This window comes from Eretmochelys imbricata, chromosome 4 (assembly GCF_965152235.1).
Source record: "Eretmochelys imbricata isolate rEreImb1 chromosome 4, rEreImb1.hap1, whole genome shotgun sequence".
Taxonomy (NCBI): domain Eukaryota; kingdom Metazoa; phylum Chordata; order Testudines; family Cheloniidae; genus Eretmochelys; species Eretmochelys imbricata.
In genome coordinates, this window is record NC_135575.1 from 12,698,033 (window position 1) to 12,722,134 (window position 24,102).

Genomic DNA, 24,102 nt, shown 5'->3' on the forward strand with positions numbered 1-24,102 from the left:
CCCACACTTCATCTTAGTGCTTGCCTACATTTGGAAATTTACCAAAATACCTGTTTGGGAGTAAGTGTGTCTACACAGGGGCTTATACTAAAATAACTATGCTGTAATAGCTATTTTGGTAAATTTTCAACTATAGACAGAAAAAACCCTTAGCGAAAATCTCGTGAGAAATTTAGAGCATAAATTTGCCAGTTTTTTACTCTTCTAGACAAACGAATTGCTACCAAAGAGAGAAATCTGAGGGCCAGGAACCATCAGACAACAGTGGTGAAGGGTGAAAGTGACACTCACAAAGCCAAGTTCAGAGTCCAAGGGGTCAACTAGAACACATTACCAACCAGTGACAAAACAAATATGCTGCATGAAGGAAACAAGCAACCAGAGAGTGAGAACCCACAATGTGTCTTTTCATCTTCCCGCTGATGAAAACTAGGACACAATCTATTCAGGCAGTGGCAAAAATTAAACTGACATGAACCTTGCTGTGCATTACGTCTTCCCAACACCTGATTTAGGCTAACATGTTTTAATCTGTTCTGCAAGAGAAAAGGTGAATTACAATTCCTCTTTACAGGGAGATTCAGTTTTAAAAGCACTTTTTGCTGCTTGAATATTAGCAAACATTAAAGGGTAAATTTACCATTTTCTAGGTGCAAATGTAACAAATAGTACCCTTTAGAAAAGTTTAGACGATAAAACATACAAGACAACAGGATTTTCCCCCTGCAGTGTTCAAAACAATAGACATTTCTCTTTAAGTAATCACATCTGATCTGTAATGAAAAGCAAGTTCACTTCTAGCTACCATTAGTTGAGAAGTCTGTCTAAAAACTTAGTACACTGGAGCACGTGGTAGGTTATTCCACACCCCTCAAACTCTCATGTAATCGTGTTTTTCATTCAAAAAGAGTGTCAAGTTTTCCTTCCTGACAGATCTATGGACTTTACAGCATCCCACAGATCTTGCACTCCATTCTATTACCATCAAATACATCTTGTAACTGAAGATACAAGCAAATTAAAATTCACATTAATAGTTCTTATCTTCCCTTGCTCCTCCACAGGCCACAACACTCACACATTATCTATTTAATAACCAGCCATGACATGAAAGGTAGTGTAATTCAAGTGGTTCTAGGCAAAGAACATCCCTATATGGCTCTAAATTACAGGCATAGCATTTGTCACAGGGCCAACTATGATACAAGTTTTATGTTCCAGGGCACCAGAGGTGCCCTGACCGCTTTAAAAATAAATAAATAAAAAAATCCCAGTACACATAGAAGCAGTCAGTATATCAGCCAATTCCTATTTCAGCTACAGCCATCCGGTTAAAGTTTAAGAAGGCTTTAAGCAATTACTTTACAGGGCAGCAGTACTGCTATTCATAGTTTTTCAAGGACTCAGATCAAGTTTAACATGGGTGGGGGAGGGTTTCAGCTTCTGCTACTAAAATTTCCAGAGGATACTTTCATTTATTAGTTCCTACTGTCCCCCTCTCTTCCACTGAAAGGTTAAAAATACTAGCCCCCATCTCAGCTAAAAAATTCCTTTACACATATTTTTAAGATCAAGCTTCTCTTTACTGTTCCTGTTCAAGCCATACAAAATATTAAATATGGGCATTTTGTTCTGTTGGTGAAATGAATTCAGAACGTTTGCAGAAAAGAGTCGCTGACAATACAAACAGCAGTTATGTTTAACTAGTTATTTAAAGAGGTTCCATTCACCATATAAAGAAATCAAAGAAAGAGGCTGGGAAAATAAATGCAAGCAGCTACAAGTCCTTGTTGCTCATTCAGTTTTAAATAAAAAAACTGTTGCTGGAAGAACTGAGATTTTGTCCTGCAGCAAATGAGTAGAAACTTTCTAATCAATCGAACCTTTTTATTGTTTGACACTACAGATTTTAGTTCCTGGACTAGAAGCCAAACAATAAATACTGAAGGATACCAATAATAGATTTTGTAAAGACATATAAATCTTGAAAATTCACCTAATATTTACAGGCTGTTTTGAAGAGAAAGAGGAGCTAAATTAATTCTTCAAGTGACTTCCCTCCTGATTGTACATATAGTCTGAAATCTAAAATAGATATCTTATCACATAGCCACAACTGAACACACAAACTTACATTGGGTAAACAGTTCTACAACTTACACAGCAGCTCCAGGATAAAATTAACTCCAACACAGGAGAGCAGCCAAGACAACACCGACAAAGAACAATGTGTGTCCAGGGATTTATTCACTAAGTGAAAATCTGCCTCCTCTTAACAAGTTATTCTGCTGGGGGCGGGCACTGATAAAACACAACATAACGTCATGATTATATTAACCATACAAACCAATCCAATAAAGCTCATCTTAAAAGAAACAATGTTCTCTTCCACCTCCACCCCTTTCAAAGCACCGGTTCAGAGAGGGGGAAAATCTCATTTTCACAAGTCACTGCTTGGATTTTTAGCACGATCAAGTAGTTTTGAAAAATTACAAGTCTGCTATTCAAAAGCAGGACCAAGCATCTATTTAGTTCACATTATGAAAACTGCATTAACAGTACAAAAGAGATGTTTGCTTGTGTGTAACTTTACTCATGCGAGTAGTAGTTCCATTGGCTTGTATGGGACAACTCAGAGTGCATAAAGTTAAGCATATGCGTGAATTTTTACAGGACTGAGGCCCAAGCACACAAACCTTTGTTATAAAACTTCACATTAAAATACCCAATCAAAATTCCTTGATCCATTTTCCTTAAAATGAAAAACATTCTTATTAATATACATTAGCAAAGATTTAATCCCCAACCCCCAAAAAAGCACCTGGGTTAGCTTTATAAAAGATATTTGCATTACTATTTTAAATTTATATTACATACAATTGAAAACCTGATTTATATGAAAAAATATTTACTGTAAAATTTCAATCATCATGTTTCAGATTTCAGTAAACTTAAACTGACAGTTTTCAGGTTTACCAATAAATTATGTTCTAAATTGAACATTTTGACCAAAACATGTAGAACTTGAGGCATAGTTATGCTCCTAGTCCTAGTCCATATTTAGGTGTCTAAAAAGTGGCCTGATTCTAAAAAGTGCTGAAAGCAAAGGGATTTGCTAAATGCTGAAACTTGGGAAAATCAGGCCATTGATTTCAGGGCCTACATATGGATTTAGGAGGCTAACTATGCAGCCAGTTTTGAAAATCTCACCCTTAAAATGTTTGAATAAAGTACCTTTCCTAGTAAGGAGTGTTTAGAGATGTCTAAACTGGTTGTCTGTTCCCAGATTAAGTTGGTGGTCATAGTCATCCATGTGTAACTTAGCGAATCCAAAAGGTGACTCAGTCTTTACAAGGAGTCTCATACATTCTAGCAAGTCTACATTGTCTTCCACATAAAGAATTAGTAGGGCAAAACTTGAGTTACAAAACGCATAGCCTCCTAAAGTCAAAGATAAAATTCAGTCCTCTCTTCCAGTCAACAATCCCTCACAGACAACATTGCTTTAATTATGTTCAAGATCCAAAATGCTATTAAGCTTGCATTATACTTGATAATTTACTTAAGAAGTCACATCTCTGTGTTTGGTTGTAGAGTCTTTCCTTTTGACTCTGGAATAGCTGATGACTATGCTCACAAGTTTCAGGCGTGAGAAAGCCTGAAGCACCTGGCACTTTCCTATTGGCCTTTCCATACCTATTAAGTGACATTGTTTTAATAATAAAGACCAGGGTTCAATCCTGTAGATTCTTACACATCTGATTAAAGATACTCTCAAGTAGCCCTAATGAAGGGACTACTCATGGTTGAATACACTATCACTATCAATGTTTGTAGGATTGGGCCCCAGGTTTGATAGGGGAGGGAATGCAAAATATCCACTTTTTGGAACAGTCTTTAGCATGTAAAGACAGAGGCGGATTTAAAATATATTCCTTATGTTTATCACTGCTGACCTTTTGACCTCTGGCTTGGTAAAACTCCAGTATATATATATATATCCATCTTGAAGTCTCATCTACCTCTTCTGTTCCAGCTGAGAAGTGAGAATTTCCAAGAATGAAACCCCAAACCCAACCCTAATTCCCACAAACTCCCACACAGTAGAAATGAATGAATGTACCCAGATTAAAATAATTTCTTATGTCTGGTTTAACAGATATATTTACTGCTAATCAAAAAATCAGGACTTCCAACTCCATGGAGTAACTCAGGCCCAAGCGCACAGTTGTCTGCAGTTGTTTTCTGTGCAACTTTCCACACGCTGGTCCTGTCACAGAGGTTATTTTATCCTTCATTTTAAAGTGCGTAGACAAAAATATCTAAACTTTTAGATCAAAGAAAAGTAAACAAACATCTTTAAAGTTTTTGTTCTGTTTAATCAACATCATGGACCTCAGTCATAGGAAAACTCATAATCCCAGAAAGGTTTTCCATCACGGTTAAAATAGCAGTATGTAATACAGCATACCACTGAAGAATGCAATGAATGAAAACAAAAAATTATGAGGAACAGATTTGAGTATGGAAAAACAAACTAGTTCCCATCAAAACTAAATATCTAGCCCATTGAAATATAAAAGGTTTTGGTAGAGTCTTCATCAAATCCATCTATCATAAATTCCTCTAACAGCTCCTTGTTCTAGACAAGATTCAACCATGGCATCTAAGTTACCTTGTAGTTTATTCAGAATCAACAAAAATATATTTCCACCATCCAAAATAACCCAGAATTGTGAAAACTGTCTGCGGCAATTCGTGCTCAATTCTGGGGCATGGGGCTGTATGGAGGAGAACTTTATCAAATTCAAGCCACACTCTTCTTCACAGACTAATAAGAAAAATTTACAATAAGAAAGAAGCTGCTGACTGCACCATCTGCTAATCCTGTGAGTCTACTAATGTTTGGGTTTCTAGAGGTATATTTTCCCTTATATTCATAGGGATTTTCTCTTCCGATACCTGCAGCAGCATCTCAAGATAGGAGAGAAGAAAATCACACAAAGTCCCTCACTTTTACAGCTCTCAAAAACCAGTAAAGCTTTAATAGAGATCTTAAAAGAACACCAGTAACAAGAGTGCCCAGAAGGAATGCCTAGCTGAACAAGGCAAGTATCGTGAAACAAGGGAAGCTGGGAGAAACACCAGCAATGGGTAGAGCCATATATAGACACTGATAAATGTTCAGGTTTTCATATTCCAATCTAATGGATGGTAGCTGATTTTTTTTTAAACGTACTGGTTTGTGCATCAGCAGCTAAACAATCCTGAAAAGGTTTTAGTATAGCATCAAGAGTAACTTCTCAGAATGGACAGTCTATCCAAGTGTTTATATGGGCCCATCACTGTAGTACTGGAATGTCTCACATTAGTTGGGAGCTACTAATAGATCAGTATGTCATATACAGTAATACAGTGCATTTTTTAAAATGAATATCACTGATAAAATCTCTAAAAGCAGACACTCTGAATCCAATTAAAGTTTAGTAGTTCAGTGATATGGGAATTTTCATTGTTTCTTTACCTAGCAAAATAATACTGGTTTAGAATACAGTTGTTGGCTAGGAAGGTGAGTCAGGAGATACTGTCCGTTACGGTGTCTAAAATGTCTGTTCCCTTATAAACTGTAAAACTATTTCCAACACACTAATAAATTCGTCTAATTACATTTATTTACTTGAAAGCAAAATTATACAAATTATTCATTAAAGAACTATACCTATCAACAACTAATCTTATAAAATTTTTATATATAAAAATACCAACCCCCAAAGCCAAGCATTTAGTCATGATGCAAAAAATAACTAACATTTTATTAAGGGTAGAACACCATTACAGATACATTGTTTTCTTCAGATTAGAAAGACCAGCAGATTTCTTATCCACCTTCATCAGAAACACTATTAAATACAGAAAACTATATTAAACTTTAAGATTTTAAATGTACATGTCAGGCAAACTTTAAAGGCCCCCTTGCACATACTGATTATAAACAATGAGGCATAATTACATGATCATAACATATTAGGCAATATCATGTGTAGCTTGAAAATCATTCGGGTAGTGCAGAACATGGCTAGCTGTTATTTGGAGATGCTTCATACAGGGGCCAAGATGTTAAAAAATAAGAACCTAAAGTTACGCTTCTGAATAAGTAACCTGACTTTCAGAAGTCCTGAACACCCAACAGCTCCCACTAACATCAATGGGAGTTGCTGGCCGTTCTGACTTTTGAAAATCACTATTTATTCAAGACCCAAACTTTAGGTAATTTTTGAACAGCTTGGCCAAAGTACTTAGCAATACTTCACATCATACCCGTGCACCATGATCTCCAAGGGCTTCCCAATTCATTTTGAGGTGCAATTCAAGGTGATGGTTTCAACTTCTAAATCCCTATATGATTTGGGCCCTGGCTACTTTAGATCACCTCTCACCCTGCCTCATACTGTGGCTATTGGAATCAGTCCAAGTACCTCAGCAAACAGCCCCATGGTTTAGATGGGAAGAAGCTGATCACAAGCTCTGCTCAGTGAAGAACACTCAACTCTGGAACATGCCTTTAACCTTTGGTCATGCAAAGCCAACGTCCACTGGCCTACGCAGCACATGGCCAAGCTTATCCTGTTTGCCCAGGAGCTTGAAGAGGAACAGGGATTTGAGGAGAAGAGAAGTTGGGAAGTAAAAGTTTCTAGTTCTTTTGGGCTGAACGTTTTGGGAAGATTGATATCCAGTTCAATTTTTTTAAAGTTTATTTGATATTGACATGCACCTAGAGTACAGGACAGGAACATTTTATAAAGTAAATATATCCCGGGGCAAATAGAATGAGAGAGGACTGGAGTTTTTTCCTCAGATTTAAATGCACATTTATAATATTTTGTATTACAAGTTGCTTTGTTAAATATAAGCAAAGCCCGGCTATGCCATGTTCTGTAACTGGTACACGCTGAAAACTTCTCTGGGAATTCAATATGTTCCTATAAAAAGAAAATCTGTTTCCAAAATACAAAGAAGCAGCTATCCAATCATCAAGAAAAATCTAAGTGCAGCGAACTCATACTTTTCTGAGAGTGAATTCAAAGGAAAGTCAGGGTTGTATTAAAGACACAGATGAGATCTATTTTTTCACATTTCCAGAACAGAGAAACAAGAAGTGTTATAGTTCATGGATGAAGGAGAAGAACAACAAAAAAAAAAAGTTATGTGCTGTACGTGGCACGTCCTCTCTCAGATCCTGCCGTCCCTGCTTCCTCCTATAAAGACTGGATCTACATTTCCCTCTTCTTTGCCCATGCTCTTCTCACAGGGCTTGGTCTCAGAAACATCCAGTGCCTGCAATGAAAACTTGAGCCAACTTCTTAAATTTGTGACTCTTCTTCATTCCGACTCATCCAACAGACTTCCATTTCCAAGAAGCTCCTCATCATGAGACCTGTATCTCAAGAAGCAAAATAGGAAACATCACAGGGGTGAAAAAAAGAAGGATGCACAACAACTTTCCTCTGTGTCTTTAATAAAATCCTAACTTTGATTTGAGGTCCTTTTAGGAAAAAGGACTTTTATTTCAAGACCAGAGAGTTCCAATACTGCCAGAATTGGGGTCAACAGTATAATCTCTTCATTTGAGCCTCTGTCCATGATAATATGGTGAATGGGAGGAAAGCTTATGCTATCCTTACATGCCCTGGAGGATGGGATCTATTGCCAAAGCCTCTGGATCTAATCTCCAGCAGCCAGTTCAGCTAAAAGAAATTGCCGACCTATCCACTGCTGAACAAGATTTAAGTTCTTTCTATCCAGATTCCATCTGCAGGACCCCCCAGGAGATCTAGAGTTCTATGCCACAATCATGGTGGAAAACATATTACACACCCCCAAAATGCAAATCTTTCCTCTAGGTTTGCCCACTGTATTTTCTCTTTCTAAGCCTGTCTTCTAGGGGTTTCAGAGTTCCAGGGCACAGCATTCTGATATTTGTATCTTGTAAAACACTGGTGCAAAACAAATACGTAACTGCCACCCAGGCATGTGTTCCACTGACCTTAGAGTAATCTAACCATGAGGTTACAAAGGATTGTATTACTCTGGTGAAGTCCACATCCCAAAATAAGTGTTGCAGGCTTCTGATCTTTTTGCTAGTAGTTCCCCCGATCTACCAACAAAACCCTCAGTTTTATCTCAGCTGGTTTACTCTCATCCAAGTTCTGAGACCAACCAGACTGCAGCACTTTCCAAGTCCAATGAGAGGAAAGTATAGCAATGAGTCACCCAGAGACTGCAGACACCCTAACCCAAAGTGCCTCACTGTCTCACATAGACAGTGAATTTGAGTGGGTGATAGGACAGAACTCTGCAACGTCCCCAGTCACAAACCCCTTTAAGGCAGAGGAGCAGTTACCCAAAACTGCTCTCTAATTCTTTCACAGAGAACAGAACAGACACTAAAACAATTCCATCTGTCCCTACCAGGGGCAAGGTCATCTTTAAACACACATCAGCACCAAAATCCCTTCCCAGGAGAACCACAACACATTCCACCTTATCAGTTGCCATCCCAAATTCCTTAAATTCCAACTCCCATGAGTCTAACCTCCTGAGATTAAATACAAATCCCTCCTTCCCTCTTTAATCTATTTAATGATAGCATTCTAGCCACACAGGGACACTTTGCCCCACAACAGACTGCATAATTAACATCCCTCAACCTGCTCCAAATGACAGAGCAATCATGCCAGTTCCTCTTACACCTCTAGTAAGAAGGGATGAACATAGAGATGGGTTCTCACTCTCTATCACCAGAGGGCTTGTGCTTTGAGCCTTGTAGATTACAGTAGATGAATGTGGCTCGGGACTAATGCTTGAATGGATACAGAAAAAAACCTTGTGATCTGTTCTCAGTGTCCTTTCCAGGAGTCATTTGAGAATCTGCTAGAGGAAAAATCACAATAAATCCCAAGTGCTCAGGTATTACAGTGTTGAGGGCCATATAAGTACCCACGTAGAAATATATTTGCTGAGCACAGAGCATGAATCATTTCTGTGGATTTCTCAAGAATCTCAGGTTATCCAGAGTTGTTTTCTTCAAACAGACTTCTGATACAACCGATCCTCAAGTTCTGTGCCTCGACCAGCATGCCATCTCAAGTAACATGCTGACTGAGAAGAGGGCTACCACAGAGTTCAGGAGTTTAGCAGAATGCCACAGAGCAGAGGCAGACAAAGAGGAATTTTCACCACTGGACTGAGAGGTGCACTTTCCTCAGGTCTAACCTCACCAGCCAGTCTTCCTGCATCAGGGTGTACCTTAAAACATGGATCTTCCACCATGATATATAATTTGCATAATGGGAGAAACTGGTATCTCTCAGTTTTATAACGGCCATTAGTCACACACACGTCCTATTCTTTTTTTAGCACCAGGAATAAACTGCTTACAAAACTGATCTAATTAAAGTATTGTTTTTTTAAATTGCCATCTTCACCTGTCTCAGTGGACACAGGTATGTCTGTCTGTATCCAAGAATCTCAATGGACACAGGTCTCTGTGTGTGCACACACACACATGCATGTATAGAGAGTACAGGATATCTAAGTACATTTTTTGAACATTATATGTGGAAAGACACCCATAGGAAGTATCTAAGGATCTTGGAATAGCTGAGCCCAAATACGTAAGGTTTCAGAGTAGCAGCCGTGTTAGTCTGTATTCGCAAAAAGGAGTACTTGTGGCACCTTAGAGACTAACCAATTTATTTGAGCATAAGCTTTCGTGAGCTACAGCTCACTTCATCGGATGCATAAAGCGGAAAAGACAGTGAGGAGATTTATATACACACAGACCATGAAAAAAGGGGTGTTTATCAGACACATTGTAAGGAGAGTGATCACTTAAGATGAGCTATTACCAGCAGGAGAGTGAGGTGGAGGGAGAGAAAACCTTTCGAAGTGATAATCAAGGTGGGCCATTTCCAGGAGTTAACAAGAAGGTCTGAGAAACAGTGGGGGGGGAGGGGGAGAGGGGAATAAACAAGGGGAAATAGTTTTACTCTGTATAATGACTCAACCACTCCCAGTCTCTATTCAAGCCTAAGTTAATTGTATCCAATTTGCACATTAATTCCAGTTCAGCAGTCTCTCCTTGGAGTCTGTTTTTGAAGTTTTTTTGTTGAAGAATAGTCACTTTTAGATCAGAAATCGAGTGACCAGAGAGATTGAAGTGTTCTCCGACTGGATTATGAATGTTACAATTCTTGTCGGAGAACACTTCAATCTCTCTGGTCACTCGATTTCTGATCTAAAAGTGACTATTCTTCAACAAAAAAGCTTCGAAAACAGACTCCAAGGAGAGACTGCTGAACTGGAATTAATGTGCAAATTGGATACAATTAACTTAGGCTTGAATAGAGACTGGGAGTGGTTGAGTCATTATACAAAGTAAAACTATTTCCCCTTGTTTATTCCTCCTCCCCCCCACTGTTTCTCAGACCTTCTTGTTAACTCCTGGAAATATGCTGGAAATGGCCCACCTTGATTATCACTTCAAAAGGTTTTCTCTCCCTCCACCCCACTCTCCTGCTGGTAATAGCTCATTTTAAGTGATCACTCTCCTTACAACGTGTACGATAAACACCCCTTTTTTCATGGTCTGTGTGTATATAAATCTCCTCACTGTATTTTCCACTTTATGCATCCGATGAAGTGATCTGTAACGAAAGCTTATGCTCAAATAAATTGGTTAGTCTCTAAGGTGCCACAAGTACTCCTTTTCTTTTTGCAAATACAAAGAAGAATCAAACTCTGTCCACTACCTTGAAGCTCAGACCACTGAAGACCTTTAATGATTTTTTTCAAGGAAGGGAAAAAAATTTACTTACTAGAGGGCTGAGACCAACTTCAACCCTCATTGTTGTGCCAATACTGCCAGGAGGATCCTCTAGCTCAGTAAGAAACTGCTGGAACTATTAGCTCTATTAGTGTGCTCTGCCTTACTCTGACCATCAAAAGAGTAACCCCTTTTCTCTTCTGCCCTTTCTGAAATCCCTAATGTTGGACAGAACACCCTTTAAAGTCAGCGTGTACTTCAAACAACAAGGGTGTGTTCTTGTATTTCTCGATAGCCTTGAGAAAACTAGTCTGCAAAGAGCAGCCTGCTTATACAAGATCCTAGTTCTTTGTACATGTGTTATATTACATGTTTGTATTGCAGTAGAGCATAGAGCAATCCTGGGCTCCATAATTATATAAGCGGTTAGTATTACCAAGAAGACAGATAGTCCTCTGGACCCTTTCTTTTAATACCACTTCAACAAAAGCTGTCATTTTTCATTAAAAAAAATATATAGAAAACTGAGCCCACTGTGTGCAGTAGCTTGTCTTGTAAAACTTCAAAGGACCCCTCTCAATCCTTCTCATGGGAATTCTATCCATCATAGCTGATCACAAGAACTGCCATATCAGATCAAGTCTGTGGTCTGTCTAGTCTATAATCCTGGCTCTGACTGTGACCAGTACCAGATGCTTCAGAGGAAGATGCAAGAAATTCTATAGTGAACAATGATGTAATTTTCCCACAGGAGAAATTCTTTCCCAACCTCATCAGTTAGTATGAAGGTTTATATCCCTAATTTATTTTTAATCCTATTTAATATAACTCTGAGTGTTCTCATTATCTATATAAATGTCTAATCCTCCTTGTAAACTCACTAAGCTTTTGGCTTCAATATCATGTGGCATGAGCATGCACTGTATATCAAGGTTTTTAATGTACTGCTTTTCAATTTAATTGAATGTCCTCTTGTTCTTGTAGTGGGACAACAGGTGATGCTATTTACCTTCTCTATTCCCATTCTTCATTCAAAGTCTCCATGCCTCTAATAATTGTCCATCATCCACCACTGAAGCTCCATATTTCTGCTGTATATATTTTTGGATGGGGTGACCCTGCCTGAACACCATCTTCCAGGTGAGCATAAGACACTGGTTTATACATAAACAGCCCACTCAAACTTTAACAGAGGACACTGGATTTAGGCACATTTCCCTTCTTTTCCAACATCTTTAACTGAGTAACAGATCATCCTAAATCCCTTAAGCTCTATCAAGGACTAGTAACACAGACTGGGGTAGAGTGAAATATAATTCCTCTCACTCTCAATCCAGAAGAACCTGATGCCCAAATTTATGAGGCATGTATTCAACCAATTGCTTCTCCCTCTGGATCCACTCATAAGTTCACCTTCCAGCTTCCCCCACATTGTGTATCAGTAACAAGAGTTGGTTTCTAGAGAAATTACCTTAAAATACCTTCCTTAAAAACACTTGCCCCTTGTCCTCCTTTCCCTCCTGCCAGGAAGACCAACAGGTTGCAAGGAATAATCAATAACGGGCCTGGCCCTTCCCCACTGCCCTTCCCAAACCAAGAGGAACAAAGGTCCAATTCACAGGTTGTAGCATAGTGCTGCTCCCAGACCCCACAACCTCATCCACAATAGCTGAAATTCAAGCAGAGAAGTTTAGTGTTGGGCCCTCAGGACATTGCTATTGTCAAAGCAGAATAGCAGTAGTGATGGAGAGCTCTGCTGCTGTCAGCTGTGGCAGAGATACTCAGGAGCAATAAGAGCAACACTGGTTCATCAGTTTTAGGTCATTAATGGACTTAGAATGCTAAAGCTTTGGTATTTGCAGAAACAGAGTCAGGATAAGGAAATCTGTTGCAACACATAGGAGAGGTAGCTTTAGCTGCTGCAATTTTCAATAAGGTGTGTTAGACAAAAAGTTGTATTTCTTACACTCTATATTTACCTAAATCAGAATAAAAAATCCATCTTCCACATATAGGTCATGTAAATGTATCAATTAGCACAGTTATGGACATAAATTTTTCAAAGTCTTGCCCATGCATCGACTTCTAACAATGCACAGCTCATTACCAAAAGAAGGAAAATCCCTGCAAGTTTATTTAGTGGCCCCACTGCTGTTTAACATGGGAGACGTGGGTGAAGAGCATAGCTAAAGACAGTCAAGAACCCCCTTCTCTTCCCACCCCCAAAAACAATCTAAGCCCTCCTCTTCTTCCAGCCCCATCCTTTCTTCATCTTAAACACTAAAGAAATGGATGTGGGAGGCTTATATCAGCTCCCAACTTGTGTTCCTAATCTAAATTTTCCATTGAAGTTGAGCTACAAAAAATATGCCCTTTTTATGCTTAAGTTTTCTATCAGATGTCCATAACATGTATTTACTAAGGCTAAGCTACTGCTTGATTTCATAAAACTAGTGTCACAAACTAATTCTGATATTGTTCATCATGGCCTACAGCAATATCTGAATATAGTAAAAGGGAGTAGGCTAAACGCACTCACAGCTCCATGCTGGTTAAAGTTCATAACAGCTGCTCTATTCACGGAAAGACATCTGAGAAACATGCCATAAATAAAATGATCACATGGAACTCCCTTGCACAACCAGTGTACATCTTTCTATGCAGGAATTTAGACTTCACACCCCACAGTGTCAGTCAAAAACATATTACAGGCTATTCTTTCCGAATGATACAGGCGATATTTTAGTAAGCAGTACATCCATTTGGTGTTCAGTTCTAAAGATAACTTTCTATTCTGCATTACAAAAAAAAATGTCTCTAAGATTACAAATGTTGAGTGCTGTATTTTAAAAACCATCACTAACAATCTGTGGAAAGGGGTAATCAGTCTATACAGTTGCTGACTATATAGGTGCTGACCCTGCCAACACTTATGCACATGCTTTATTTTACACATGAATGTAGTCCCAGGTGTACAATTAGGTACATCTGTGTGTGCAGGACTGGGGCCCTAGTCAGCACCTTGATGAGACTACCCATGTGTACAGTAAAGCATACGTTTATGCAGAATCTAAGTTTGTATTTATATACACAAAGTTGATTTTGCTTCTATCTCTTCAATTGCACTAAACCCTACTAGTTTAAATCAACCCTCTTCAGATTTCACCAGTGCTAAACCAATCCTCCTAAAATGTGTCATTCATAGATCTCTGCCAGGGAGGAGTTTGTTTTTTTTTAAAAGGGATGTGTGGGTGTAATTGACAAGAATGCTGGATAAGTATTTGAAAAATGGGAGGTTTTTCAGTTTTGAAAAGGCTACCAGGTTTTGCCACTGCATATCTTAAATTAATAAAAAGGGCTTACCTCAGAAACTTAAAATTTGGTTTATTGTTTTTCTAATTCAAGATTGGTTCCTTTGACTATTTGTCAAGTCTGTTAGTCTTGGAATTTGGAATTATTTTTATTAAACTATAGTAACACCCTCAATTTTACGCATTCCACACAAAGGTCAAATGAAGAGGTAAGCTTTCATTCTTTAAAAAAACCTAGATCCTAGCCCTTTGTCTTGCCTAATACCCTTCATAAAGATGGATAACACTCCCTACTGGCTGGCTAAATGCTCCCCCAACTTTTCGCCCACTGTGGGAAACAGCATTTTTGATTCCCCCATCTCACAGCAGCCAAAGCCCTTCATTCTTTTCTACTATTGGTATCAGGATCTTTTCCTTCCTTAAACCCTCTGCAGGAGCAGCAGCAAAATCTTCCTCCCTCCACAACCTCCATCAGACACCTGCCCGAGGCTTCAGTAGCTCTGCCCCGCAGTACCATTAAGCTTTCAGTGCCTTCCCCTTCAACATCCCTCCCAAATGAGAGGGAGTCCGCAGAAAGGTAGGAAGGAGTGTTTGCGCAGCATTCAGCATCTGCAGGTGACTCCAGGAAACACCCTACACCTTATACCACTTGTAGAGTAGGACTGGAAAGCAGATGATCTTACCTCCATTCTCATGAGTCCGAGGCACTGAGCCTTCTCTTCCTAAACAGCAGCTGTCTCACGTCCACATCAAAGACTACATCTTCAGTCAAAGAACCACCATGTCAGAGAACCAGGTTACAACATAAGGGCACCTCCTACCATGGTTAAAACACAGTCCAATCATGTAATGTGGACAGAGTAGTCTTTTACTCATCTCCTCAAACTACTGGCATGACCAAACTGAGACCTGGAGTGGTCAGTCTTGTAGCCAGGTCTTCTCACACTACTGTTCTTACAGTGCATTGGGCCAAAGATAGAAGTGAGCTAATACTCCTGTGTTTCCCTCCAACAAAAGTTACTTTCCCGCCCCCCCGGTAGAAGGCATGTAGAGATAGAGTCTTATTCTCTCACATGAGGAAGGTAAGCAGTGGCAAACTCTTCAACTTTCCCCCGCACAGGGGCTGAGCAGCAGCATATTCACCTGAGTGGGGGCATGCAATTGTATCTTGCCCCATGGCTATGGCACTCTTGACCTCAGTGGAATTTTAAAAGAGGGAGTCATGCTTCAGGAAGCAGAGAGTCATGAGACCATGACAAGCCTCCCTACTGAACACATAAAATTAGGCTGCTTCAGAAGGGGAGCACACTGGAGCCCAGCACGATCAGCTGGGCTTCTGGTCAATCCTGCCCATTCATATATACAAGTAAGTAAAATTACCGAGTTATAAAAAGATTCATAACAGTGTCAAAAGGAATCACCATGACTAAATAATTTAAGGTTACAATTTAAGGCCTTCCACACAAGGCATCTGGGGCTGAAGGCGTCATTAATATTATTGATTTGTATTTCTTAGTGCCTAGGAGCCCCAGTTATGACCAGGACCCCACCGTGCTAGGTGCTGTAAAAACGGAGAATAAAAACAATCCCTGTCCCAAAGAGCTTACAATCTAAGTATAAAACAAGAGACAATAGATGGATGCAGACGGGAGTACAAGTAAACCGTGAGACAGTACTGTTCAGCATGATGGGCTGTGGTCTTATCAGGATTGTCTTCCCACTTTCAGAGCTTCCAGTGTTGTTGGGCAATGTAAGTCATGCAGAGGTTTCTTCTGTGGTTTTTACAATGTATCACGTGGAGTCTTAAAACCAAGTTCTGACAGAGTTTAGCATCTGATAAGCACCATGCCCTGGAGCTCCTGTGCCACACCATGATTTTTGAATGGCTTTTGACACAGTCCCACATGACATTCTCATAAACAAACTAAAGAAGCATGGTCTAGAAATTACTATACAGTGGGTGCACATGTGCTTGAAAGATTGTACTCAAGAAATAAATCAATGGTTCACTGTCAAACTGGGACAGCATATCTAATGGGGTCCTGCAGGAGTCAGTAGTGGGTCTGGTACTATTCAGTGTTTTCATTAATGCAGTGGTTCTCATCTCCGGTCCACCGGTTGTTCTGGGAAAGCCCCTAGGAGGCCGGGCTGGTTCGTTTACCTGCCGCATCCACACGTTCGGCCGATCGTGGCTCCCGCTGGTCGCAGTTCGCTGCTCCAGGTCAATAGGGGCTGCGGGAAGCAGCATGGGCCGAGGGATGTGCTGGCCGCCTTTTCCTGCAGCCCCCATTGACCTGAAGCGGCGAACCGCGGCCAGTGGGAGCCGCAATCGGCCGAACCTGCAGACGCAGCAGGTAAACAAACTGGCCCGGCCCACCAGGCACTTTCCCTGAACAAGCGGTGGACCAGAGTTGAGAACCACTACGTTAATGGCTTGGATGATGGAGTGGAGAGTACACTTATAAAATCTGTGGATGACACCAATCTGGGTGAGACTGCAAGCACTTTGGAGAACAGGATTAGAATTCAAAACAATCCTGACAAATTAGAAAATGTGTCTGAAATCAACAAGATGAAATCCAATATGTGCAAAGTACTACATTTAGGAAGGAAAAATCAAATGCATAACAACGAAATGGGGAATAACCAGCTAAATGGTAGTTCTGCTGAAAAGGATTTGGGGGTTATAGTGGATCACAAATAGAATACGAGTCAACCATGTGAGGTAGTTGAGAAAAAGGCTCTGGGGTGTATTAACACAAATGTCAAACAGCAGACCTGGGAGGTAACTGCCTTACTCTACTCAGCACTGGTGAAGCCTCAGCTGTCTCCAATTCTGGGCACCATACTTCAGAAAACATGTGGACAAACTAGAGAGCCCAGAGGAGAGCAACAAGGTTTAGAAAATCTGACCTATGAGGAAAAGTAAAAACAACAACTTGGCATGTTTAGTTTTGTGAAAAGATGACTAAGGGGGGACCAATCATCTTACAACAGACTTCAAATATGTTAAGGGCTGTTATAAAGAAGATAGTGATCAATTGTTCTCCACATCCACTGAAGGTAGAACAAGAAGTAAAAAGCTTGATCTACAGGAAGGGAGATTTAGGTTAGATATTAGGCAAAACTTCCTAACTATAAGGGTAGTTAAGCTCTGCCAAAGGAGGTTGTGGAATCCCCATCATGGGAAGTTTGAAGAACAGATTGGACAAACTCCTGTCAGAGGTGGTCTAAGTTTACTTGGCCCTGTCTCAACACAGGGGGCTAGGCGCAATGACCTCTCAAAGTCCCTTCCAGTCCTACACTTCTCATTAGGTGTAAACTGGCATAGCTCCATTGATTTCAATGGAGATATGCCAATTTACACCAGGCTGAGGATGTGACCCAATTAATTTTAGCAAAGCCTGAAATATGCGTATGTGTGTGTAAGAGGGGGCATATTTCAATTATTGTAACTGGCAGAGTTCATTAGAAAACTTAGAGCTCCTGCAAGGTTTCCAATATGATTGTGCTCACAAACAATACAAATGTGTGGTTTCAGAGTAACAGCCGTGTTAGTCTGTATTCGCAAAAAGAAAAGGAGTACTTGTGGCACCTTAGAGACTAACCAATTTATCTGAGCATAAGCTTTCGTGAGCTACAGCTCACTTCATCGGATGCATACAGTGGAAAGTGTAGAAGATCTTATTATATACACACAAAAAGCATGAAAAAATACCTATTAGCTATTACCAGCAGGAGAGTGGGGTGGGAGGAGGTATTTTTTCATGCTTTTTGTGTGTATATAATAAGATCTTCTACACTTTCCACAGTATGCATCCGATGAAGTGAGCTGTAGTTCACGAAAGCTTATGCTCAAATAAATTGGTTAGTCTCTAAGGCAATACAAATGTGTGACTCCTAAGAACCACATTTGCAGCTTCATTAAATTTATAAACTCTGCCGGCAGAATTTAGGTATGCACAATACTAAGCAAAACCTCCCTATATTTTAGTTATGACCAAAAGATTATTTTTTACCACTCAAACAACAGAAGTGCTTAAGTTAGGATCATAGAATCATAGAAGGTTAGGGTTGGAAGGGACCTCAGGAGGTCATCTAGTCCAACCCCCTGCTTGAAGCAGGACCAATCCCCAATTTTTACCCCAGATCCCTAAATGGCCCCCTCAAGGATTGAACTCACAACCCTCGGTTTAGCAGGCCAATGCTCAAACCACTGAGCTTTCTCTCCCCCTCCCAAGGATAGTTAAGATTAGTTAAGATTATAGGACCTAATTTTCAAAAAAACCTTGCACCTAACAGCTTCTATTTAGGCATCTAATTAAGTGGCCATTTTTTCAAGAGCCTCAGCACCTAACAACTCCCCTGGAGAGCAGCAAGAGCTCCTGGATGCTGAACAATTTTAAAAATCTGACCTGTAATTTACAGAAACTAGTTAATGTTTATAAAGTACTTTGAAGGCGGAAAGCACTACACTTGTTAAGTAGTACATCATTTACCTTAGCTCTGTTACTTTTAGCATTTAATTCAATATTCTCAGACTGACAGTATCACTTCTTAAAAAACCCTAGAGTAGTGTGCAAAAGCAAAGTTAAAAACATTTGCAGCCATAACCCTGAAACATCAATTTTACAGTTGAACAAAACCAGACTATGAAAGCTCTCCTTTACACACTTTCTGTGATTATACAGAACTACTTCTATCTAGATTCCATAACATCTTTTTAAATAGGGCTGAGCAATCTAACAGGAAATGTACTGATCAGTCTCTATGTAACATTCCCCAAAACAAATGCAGCTTACGTGAAACCTGGCACATAGTTTTAAAAGATCACAAATGCGTCCTGTCCAACAAGATCCAATAATCTAGTAAGAATAAAGTCATCAGGAAGATTAGTAATGAGACTTCCTGTATGTTCTTATTAGTCAAGCTATTATGAATTGATTCAGGAAATTTGATTAATCATTTCAACACCAGACGCTGCAATCTTACGTACGTCACTTTGTTGGTATAGCTCTTTGCTACCATGAAAGTAACTACTTTTTTCACATAGTCAATATTGACAATTAACTGGTAAATGTTAAAGACATCTTACAAATGTATACTCTAAATTGTACATGTTTAAAAGTTGCATGCTGGCTGTTTTGTCTGCATTGTTAAGCTTAGAACAGTACTCTCACTCACATCTACCCCAAACTATCACGCAACATTAAATATAATACAGAAACCAAATGATGTAGTGAACGATTTGCTGTAATTTAATGCAGTATTACCCAACAGAGGGGAAAAAAATATAACCACTTCTCTCTCATTCATGGTTCAAGCACCATTCTTCAAAAGCCACTACAAGACGTGATTTCTTTACTGTAAAATATATGTATTCTGGACAACAAGATTTCTCTTCTTCCTCCATCTTAAAATAATCAAACTATCTTGGCTCTTCAAAGTAAAGGTCGTAAGAGCTAAACCTAATCTGCTTTAATATCTGTACCCTGATTCCATGAAAACAAACACAGCTTCATACTATTTCAGAATTTCTGAACATTTCACAATTGCTTCCAGCTCAGTTCAGCAGAAACCTGGAAAATTTTTAGCTACTGTACACAGAAAGGTAATTTTGATTATTAAATTGGAAAGATTTTTTTAATGTTTTATTAAAATAAATACACAAGGAGTATTAGAGATTGTTGATAGACATAGATGCACTTCCATTTTACAGACTAGTGAGTACCATGAAAGGGACTCCAGTTTTCCAAACAGTATTTTTTATCATTTAAAACAAATCCAGAAAATGAAAGCATTTACTCAAGGATTCAACATCTTATTTCTCAGTCTGTAAGCCAGTTCTTTTCACTGATGACAGTGTGAAACTTCTGAAATCCAGTCATGAACCATCAGGACCTTTTCCAATTTCCATTAATGTGAGGTATGTATTGTACAGAAAAGGAATATTCAGAACTCTCTGCTTGTGTGAAGTTGAGTCATCTTCTGGAGGGGTATTAAAAAGAACCATCTGTGGACTCAGTGGATGAAGTATTTGGATTCATTTACTGGATTGTACACAATATGATGGACACTTAACTATTGCCTGCCCATGTAACAATACTACCAACTAAAGGATAGTCATTTTGCTTGTTTCCGCTACATTAATTTTGCAAGCCCAAAAGGACCAATACATCTCTTTGTCCCTTTTTTCCCCTTTTCCTCAAGTAGGAAAGAAAGCAACTTCTCTACTAGCCTGTCTACACTCACACTGGAAATAGGGACTTGGCAAGACCCATCTTTAAAGGGACAAATTGAAACTCGTCAATTTCACAAAAAGCAAAAATTATTTTGATTAACTCTGATCTGCCCATGCTCCCTGGCAACCCTTCTCCCCCAACAAAAAACAAGAAAAAAAACCCCTCCCAACAACAACATTTTTGATTATTTAAAACTTGTATCCCCTGTTATGTGGAAAAACCACAAACAGGAGAAACTGACAAGCCTCCATGGGAAACAGAGTGTACAAAGTGGAAAAAAATATTTTCCCCTGATTTATTTCAGTTAAGGTAACGGACATGTTACTAGTAATACTAATAGGTACAATGTTTTAGATGAGATTTAAGTTTCTAGTAAGATTATATTTAAAAGGTTATGTCAAGACTGCCATATTTCCATAAACTGTATTATAAGGCCATGGTAATCAACTAGCAGCTGTTCCCAAACTTCACTGGTTCATATACTACCTTCTTAAAAATTGTTGTGAAGTGAGCTGATAGAACATCAAATTCACGTCCCACCAATGATATACACACATCTGTTTGGGAATGCCTGAACTAGTGGATAGCCTGTTCTTACTAACACAGATTCAGTGTGAATGCAGACAAGGTCTATGCACAGTCAATCCCACTACACACTGATTTAGCCAAAGATTTATAAAGTGCAGATAGCTTTGACCACCATTTTACAAATAGAAGAACTGCAAATAACGGGTCAGATTGATATCCTGCCTAATAGTATCAGATACCGCAAAGGAAGGCGCAAGAATCCCCAAATTGGAAAATGATGGAATTAACTGTCCATTGAAGAAATTTTAATTCCTGTGATCGTCCCTAGCATTTGTTTTAGATAGGGACTGCATTTCCTACCCATCCAGTCTTCTGATACAGGGACTGATTTTAATGAGAGATTGCACATTTTCATTAACAGCTAAGCACTTTATACTTAAATACCTTCAGAACTACTGGTTATATATCATCCAGTCCTAGTAACTTGTTGCTGTTTTTCCAGTATCTCCTCTTTTGACATGTCAGTCTCTGACAGTATCTCAACTTTAATGCCTAAAAATCATAGGCCTGGGGTAGGTCTGTGATGAAGCCTGATGCAAAGAATCATTAGTTTTCCACAATGTCCGTTTCCTCTTAATTGCTCCCTTTACTCTTTGGAAGTTCATTGAACGTAACAATTCTCACAGGCTTCTTGCTTCTAGATGCTCTTGCTTTTTAAATAATTTCTTGTTTGTATCTCTTTAGATGCTTGCCCTTCAAGCTTCCTCTTAGTCCTCCTAATTTCCATTTATATTTTATTTGCATTTGTTCTTTTCTATTGGTGTCACATGGACTAAGGGTAAATCTACACTAGAAACGCTGCAGATGTGTCACTGTAGCATAGACATTTACTATAGCGATGGAAGGGGTTCTTCTATTGCTGTAGTAAATCCATCTCTCTGAGAGGTGATTATTGATCTGGGGTGGGCAAACTATGGCCCGTGGGCCATTTTAAGCCCGGTCCTCAAGTTTCTGCTGGGGAGTGGGATCTGGTGCTTGCCCGACTCTGGCGTTGCAGCCAGGGAGCAGGGTCGGGGACACTCCATGCAGATCCCGGAAGCAGCCGCATGGCCCCGCTCTGGCTCCTATGTGCTCCAATGACCCCCACCGGCACACCAATGGGAGCTGCAGGGGCGGTGCCTGCGGACAGGGTAGCCTGCAGAGGCACCTGGCTGCGCCTCTGTGTCGGAGCTGGAAAAGGGACATGCTGCTGCTTCTGGGAGCTATTTGAGGTAAGCGCCGCCCGGAGCCTGCACCCCTGAGTCTCTCCCCATGCCCCAACCCCCTGCCCCAGCCATGATCCCCCTCCCGCCCTCCCAACCCCTCAGTCCCAGCCCAGAGCACCATCCTACACCCCAAACTCCTCATCCCCACCCCAGAGCCCGCACTTCCCCCCCACCCCCCCGTTTGGTGAGCATTCAAAGCCCACCACACAATTTCTATTCCCAGATGTCAGGTTTCAGAGTAACAGCCGTGCTAGTCTGTATTCGCAAAAAGAAAAGGAGTACTTGTGGCACTTTAGAGACTAACCAATTTATCTGAGCATAAGCTTTCGTGAGCTACAGCTCACTTCATCGGATGCAAGTTTCCACAGTTTTCTTATTCCCAGATGTGGCCTTCAGGCCAAAGAGCTTGCCCACCCCTGCAATAGATCGAAAGAATTCTTCTCTCTACTGGCTTACTTACATTACACAGGGCAGGACGTTTTTCACAGCCTCAAGCAATGTACTTGGGCTGACCTATCTCTGTTCTGCAGACCTGCCCTAAACTGAACCATCTCCATAATCAGGGTAAAAAATTTAGTTTCCCTAATTCTGCCTGCTTGAATTATTTAACTACATTCTTCACTTAAGGGGGAAAAAAAAAAGTCTCAAGGTTAGTGGCCCGGTGTTTGCTTTCGGCACAATCCCTCCCGGGGGGTGTCAATGGAAGCGAGGCTTTGGCACGATTACCCGGACTGAATCCTGCCCCGCTGACGGCCTTGGCCCTGGCCGAAGCCGCTGCGGGGAGCGTTGTGCTCGCTACGAGCCGCCCCTGCCCCGGGACGCGGCCAGTCCGGGAGGAAAATCTTTGAAACAACCGCTCTGGCTCCGGGGCAAGCCGGGGCCGCCTCGGCGGCGCGCCAGCCGCTGGTCTGAGCCCCGGCGCGGCGCGTTGTCCTGGCCGGGGGCCGGCGGCGTGGCCGAGCCAGGGCATTTGTACCTTGTACCTGGGGGTGCCCCCCCCCCCCTTCCCGCTGCTCCTCTTACCGCGCAGCCTCCTTCGCTCCGTACCCCTCCCCCCCCCCGAAGCGCGAGGGCCCCACAGCCTCTCGCCGCGGCCGGGACCGGCCTGGCAGGGGGCCTGGCGCCCGGACTAGAGTTTCGTGGGATCTGAGGGGCGTGGGGGAGGGGGGGGTGGCGCCAGGCGGGGCCCAGCCGCCCCGGCAGCGAGCGCTCCTGAGGGCCGGGCTGGGGCAGCCCATCGCGCCCCCGAGCCGAGCGGGGACCGGCCCGCTCCGCCGGCGAAGGAGCGGCGGTAACCTGCGCCCGGGGAGCCTGCCTCCAGCCCCGCCCGCGGGAGGCAGGCCCAGGGCCGGACACACAGCCGGGGGGAGGGGCCGCGCCGCGCGCGCGGCAGCTCCTACTTACCGCCCAGCCGGCGCCTTCCAGCCTCGCGCTCGGCGAAGCACCAACAGCGGCCGCAGCGCGCGCGAACCGGATGCGGAAGCGCGGAGGGACGTGAGGTCACGGGCCCAGCGTCACTTCGGGGGGGGGCCCACTGACTAGGCGGCCGAGGAGTGCGCGCGTCTGCTAGGGGTGCCGCAGGGGCCTGAGGGGGCCGCTGCCTCCCGCGGGGGCGTTTCCTTCTCGCCCTCCCCGGCTCCGCGTGAGGCAACTCGGACTGACCCCTCTCGCCCCCGGCAGGCCGGCCCCGGCCGCAGCCCCGTCACGGAGCGTCGCCCCAGGCCCCGAGCCCGCCCGCTGCCCATCTCGCTGCAAGGTGTCCCCGCAGGACACCCCCCTGCGCTCCCGGCTTCGGCGGTGAAGCTCTGGCCCGGCAAGCGCAGGGAGTTCGGTCTGCACTCATCCACCCCGCCGCCGCCAGGATCGAGGAGATCTACCCGGCTCGCTGCGGGCCAAGTAAGCGTAACTCGGGGGCTGCCAACTCCAGGCTT

The 24,102-nt window shown here is 41.7% G+C and overlaps 1 protein-coding gene across 2 annotated transcripts in view; it reads right to left on the reverse strand.

The window, feature by feature from the left end:
* Positions 1-23,639, reverse strand: part of SLC20A2 (solute carrier family 20 member 2) — a 71,740-nt gene extending 48,101 nt beyond the window's left edge. For both annotated transcript variants that reach the window (XM_077814844.1, XM_077814843.1), the window contains exon 1: positions 23,576-23,639. The gene's annotated coding sequence lies outside the window, so the exon portion shown is untranslated. The remainder of the gene's footprint in view (positions 1-23,575) is intronic.
* Positions 23,640-24,102: the final 463 nt, after the last annotated feature.